This window comes from Miscanthus floridulus, chromosome 4 (assembly GCF_019320115.1).
Source record: "Miscanthus floridulus cultivar M001 chromosome 4, ASM1932011v1, whole genome shotgun sequence".
NCBI lineage: Eukaryota > Viridiplantae > Streptophyta > Magnoliopsida > Poales > Poaceae > Miscanthus > Miscanthus floridulus.
Genome location: NC_089583.1, coordinates 105,480,701 through 105,486,449, shown reverse-complemented (window position 1 = coordinate 105,486,449; position 5,749 = coordinate 105,480,701). Strand labels below are relative to the sequence as shown.

The following is a 5,749-nucleotide window of genomic DNA, read 5'->3' as shown; positions in this document are numbered from 1 at the left end:
TTGGTGTAAGAATGACTTGTCGAATCAGGTATAGTGCGGCCTCTGTCCCCTTGAGTATAGGCTGTGCGTCATTGTGCCATTAGGAAGGGGGCTCTATATCTGTTTGTCGAGTGAATCTAATTACCCTAACTTGTTAGATGAACCTTTGAAAGGCTTCATAGTGAATCCTGCCGACCTTCTTTGGTAGTGGGTCAAGAGGTTGGCCACCTCAGGCGAAAGGGTAAATCACGACTCGCAGTAAAAGTGTACAACCTCTGCAGAGTGTAAAACTAGTATATCAGCCATGCTCATAGTCATGAGCGGCCTTGGAACATTTATGGAATAGATGATGAACACTGATAACACTAATGATAAAGATACTCACTAATGATTATTGTTTATGCTATTCATTACTTATGTTTACCTGATCATGTGTTTATATAGGCTTGTGATAAACTTGTTGCTACTCAATTGCTAAAATCATGACTCATTAAAAGCTAATCGAGTTAACCAGTGTCAGTCTTTTGAGCCTCATGAACCCCATATTATATTTGTTGGGTACGACATGTACTTGCGCTTACTTTATTTTTCACATATTTGGATAAAAATCCTGGATGGATACCAGATTGCTAGAGTTTGGAGGAATTAGGCTTGTGATCAACCAATCAGTTGTTCCTGTAGCTTCAAGATCAAAGTTGTCTTTTCGCTGTTCGCTATCTAAGGTTATGTTCTTTATACTAAGTACGTTATGTATTGAGCATTGTCTATTGATATTATCTTTATTTATAGCTATATGTGAGATTTGACTTCCTAGGCTCACATATGGTGTGTATCTGATTTTGTCCTTAAAACTGAGTGCGACACTGCTGCTTATGCTTGCTATAACATAGGGCGTGGCCCTGCTCACTAGTGCATAAGAAGCAGGTCGAGCACTTGGGGGTTGTGATGTGGTCTAAAGGTAGAAACAAGCCTATAGAAAGAAAAAGAAACCAAGACAAAAGTCTGCTAGCTTTTGCACCATCTTACAAAACCACCTATGGTGTACATATAAATAGAGACAAAGTGGCACATAACCACACAAGCATGACAAAAAACCTTGATGACACATACCTGCACATACAGCATTGTGTAAAACAACATGTCCTTTTACATCTTCTTTCTTTAGACCAACACCATGATCAAGTAGATACTTCATAGTGGATATAACACCTGACTGTGCAGAGGCCACAAACGGTGGTGCACCTACAAAAGAAAAATATAAAAGTGCAATTTATATAACTCACACTGTCAGGTGTCAAAGAGTTACACATATGAGAGCATACAATTTCCAAAAGCACAAAAAAGCTATAATAAGAGTTATATGTATGAACCTCCACTTGCAGCCATATTTCGATCACACCCTAGTTCCTTAACCAATTATTTGCAGACATACAAATAGCCTTGGCATGCTGCTAGATCATAATTTTCTATGCCAAGTGCTTAATCACCATTTTCTACATATAATTGATGCTCCAACTTTATACTAATGACATCATTTATTTCTAAATGCTTGTGCTTGCTCCAATAGCAGGATGTGGCCCTGGTTGCTCACTGTGCACAAAGAGCAGATCCAACACTTGGGGGTTGTGATGTGGTCTAAAAGGCTAGAAACACAGAGGGCATAGTGCAAAACAGAGAGTATGAGATCACACACATATGTAGCTAGCAGAAATCACACACACACAAATCGAATTTTCTAGGCCAATTTTCTATAAGTAATTCTGCAGCCACACCACTCAGTAATCCTCAACTAAAATTACAAATATATCTGTTATGCATCTGCTATATTCCTATTATAAATAAATTACAGAACAAAAATAAAGAAATTGCACATTTGACATAGTGCAAAGTGTACTTGCTGCTAATGCAATTATACTGTACATGTATACAATTTAAAGATCTGGCTCATGCAAGTATTGCAACTTGTACCACTATCAATTCAACTAGCAGTTTTGATGTGGTGCAGGGACAAAGGTGGCTAGGAATGGCTATAATCTCACATACTGATTCTTTATGATGCTTCAATTTTATCCTAATGACATCATCATTTATCACTAAATGCAGGCAAAGAATAGGGCAAATTTGAGACTAGAGTAAAAAGTATTATAGATCACTGAAATTATGGATGGACATAACTTTCAGGTAATATAAATGTCAATAATTAAGTTTTGGTTTAGAAAAAATATATTTTCTATGGACTTACTAAAAATACAGGTGAATCCTTCTAAATTTAGCATTACTAAATGGTGTACATCATCTACTGCGGTACCATATACACATGCAAGTGAAAACTTAGAACCAAACTTTGATCTCACAACAGCAGATGAGATAAAGAAGTGGCAAGAAATACTACAATTGATGTACCAGACTAACCAGGTACTAGATTAAAATATTGCATCAAATAATCATTTACTCAGTGCAACTAGACATATGTTAATAAGTATATATGTTCAAATAGATGCAGGGTGGACAGAATGCATTTGCAAATTCTATGTTGATAAATCTATCATACATCAGTTACAATGACAGAGATGAGCATAGTAGGAACACCAATTATGATGCAGAAATACTTACTGAATCTGATGCCATCCCTTCAAATATCTACAGATACAAAAAGGTGAGCAAGTCATTGCTTAGATTCAAAAATGTTAAGATAAAAGGTTATTTTTTGAACTAAATTATATTTCAATGTAGGGAGGCTATACTGAACTTATGCTAGAACAAATTAGGAACTCACAAGAAGATGATCAGACTAACAGGAATAGGCAGGTAAAAATTATATTGCAAGTATACAGAAATTACAGTGCACACATGTGCAAATTACACTAATATATGCGATATAAATTCAACATAATAGGAGTATAATTTTCAATGCTTTATTATAAACTGTGCAGCTATATGAAGGGATGCAAGGAACATTGATACAGATGATAATTGGAAATAACATGACTGAGGTAAAATTATATATGCTTGTCAATCTAGTTGTGTTATATTTTTGGTAAATAATAACCATTGTCATTAACAAACAAATAACACAGAATATGAGCCATGAGAATTTAGATGGAATCTTTGGACCACAAACTAAGTGGTCAATATCAGAGTCAAGAATACCATATGAGGTACATACAGACAGCTAAGCAATTTGATAACATTTATAAGCAATACAAATATGTACGGGCATCAAAAGTAAACTTATCTTTGCAAAAATAGGATAGAGAAATGGCAAGCATGGCTAATGATGATAGATCTGAAATTGAACAATATCATTGGCAAATTGATGTATTCAATAACATGGAATTGATGAGGTACATAAAAATGATCTCTTCAACTATTTTAGTCTATAGTGAAAAAAATATTTGTATTATAAATGCCATTACTCAGAAAACTAAGACTGCTGCTAATATATTTACAGGCACAACAAGAACATCAAGATGATCAACCAACAATGGGAGAAAATAACTTGAGAATCATAGCAGCAGAACCGACAAGTTTAGATATTACATCAATAGTAACAGATGATAATAAATATATAAATGGCAGCTAGGAACTGACGAAGGAAGAGATTAAAGAATTCATAAAAACTGAGCAGGTTGTAGCATCTGAAGGCAACAATGCACCAATCAATAACAAGTATACCCCACAGGTATCAATGGAATTTAAGACTAGGCATGATGCTCACCATTTCTTCAACTTCTATGCATTCCTAGCCAGATTTGAAGTTGTCATAACGCATACAACAAGAGCTACAAGTAAGAAAAGAAATAATGAGATAGTAAAAGTGAAAAGGCACTAAAGTCTTTAGAGCAAGAAAAGGATATTATGTCACATCCCAAAATTTCTAATTTTGTATCGTGCATAGAAAACACTAAATAAAATGAATAATTTTAATATTTAGATAAAATTTACCAAGTTTGAACTAGCGTAAATTTAGTTATAGGAAAATAGTGAATTTTTAAAGTTTTCTAATTTTGACGGGTGTTTGGATGATGTGAGGTTTGCTTGTTGCTTGACTTAGTGTTGTAAGTAAAATTTTGAAAAACATATTTAGTAAGTCTTTATCTTTCTTCATCATGTCTCTATGTTTTTCTATAATCAAATCCCTGCTCTCTTGATCCTAATCTTATCATTTGGAGATTCTCAAGGTGTACTATTCTTAGTTGCTTTTATTTTTTGCTTATATGTTTTCCTATGTGTGGTGCTTGCTACGAGTAGAACAAGAACCGTTTATGAGCGCTGAAGATTAGGTACTACAGTTTACTAACCCTGAGTTTTCTAGAAAATGAGGGACGAAAGGCAATTCACTAGACCTGCAGCTTACTAAATTATAGAAAAGCAGCACTAACAGCACACAAATCACAATAAAGAAAGTTCAAATATGTGTTAGCATAAATCAAAACAAACAATTTTTTCTATGAAAGGACAAGGACAAATAAGATGTGTGGGTAGGCATAAATCACAATTATCAGATTTTGAGATGTGTTAGCACAAATCATAGGAGATAATTTTTTACTATGAAAGAACAAGTACAAATAAGAGGTGTCTGTAGACACAAATCATAATTAACAAAGTTCAAGATATGTTAGCACAAATCACAAAATATAATTTTTTTCTATGAAAGGACAAGGACCAATAAGAGGTGTGGGTAGACACAAATCACAACTTATAAAGTTCAAGATGTGTTAGCAGAAAACACAAGAGACAATTTTTTGTATGAAAGGACAAGGACAAAAACTTAATGTGGGTAGGCACAAATCAAAACAAACAGAGATTACTAAAAAGTCCAACTCTGAAACTATCAACTTACAAACTAAAAAAATAATAGAACATCAACTTGCTAAGAGCTCAATCACTGTTTCTGAAGAAATGCTAAAGGGTAAGACCAGTTGCTCAGAACATGAATTACTAGCCTACCTAAAAACAGCCAAATGCTTCAACTCACAAACTGAAAAACAGGTACAAGATAACAGATAGAATTGAAATTTCTTCAAAGACTAAAGTTGTGACAAGAGAACTCAGAAACAACCTACAACTAATGCCAAGGTAACTCATCAACCTGCTAACTACCTGTAGGTCATCAAGTAATACCTATGTAATCTAACAAGGATTCTAAACCAAAAAATCTACCAAGGGCAACAAGTAGATCAACCAAAATAGCTCATCTTACAAAAATTGAAACTCCAGATCAGTACCAAATCCCTGCTCCAACCAGTAGAACCAGTTGCATCCATCCCCAAACACAGCAGTGCAAAGCAAAGGAAGCAAAAGGAGCGAACCTTGCAGCCTGATGGAATTGCCTCTCAGCAGTGCAAAGCAACACGGGCAAGAAAACGATGAGGAAATATAACAACCACAAAAACCAGGTGCGACTGCCAATTTTAAACAGCGGAACTAAGAGTGCAACCTGCACCTCAAAGGAAGAAAAGTGACTAAAACAAAACCAATTGAATAGAAACTGTGGATTGAAAAGATTAAATCTTCAAAGGTACTATTGCAATACTCGCGCAGACACTAGAATGCACAGCAAGAGCTGACCAAAAACTAATGTAATCCTACACCAGAAGGACACTACAGAGCAATGTAAATATCAGATCACATATGCCAGATTCTTCAGGACAAAAAAACATTTCTATGGAATACAAATCTCAGAAAATATGCCATACATTTCTCAAAAAAAATTCTATGGATTGGAAAAGACACACCACAATTACCACATTTTACAGAAACAAAATTG

General features: G+C 34.7%; 1 pseudogene; it reads left to right on the top strand.

Moving 5' to 3' along the window:
• Positions 1–2,376: 2,376 nt before the first annotated feature.
• On the top strand, positions 2,377–3,811 carry LOC136548992 (uncharacterized; annotated as a pseudogene).
• The last annotated feature ends 1,938 nt before the right edge of the window (positions 3,812–5,749 follow it).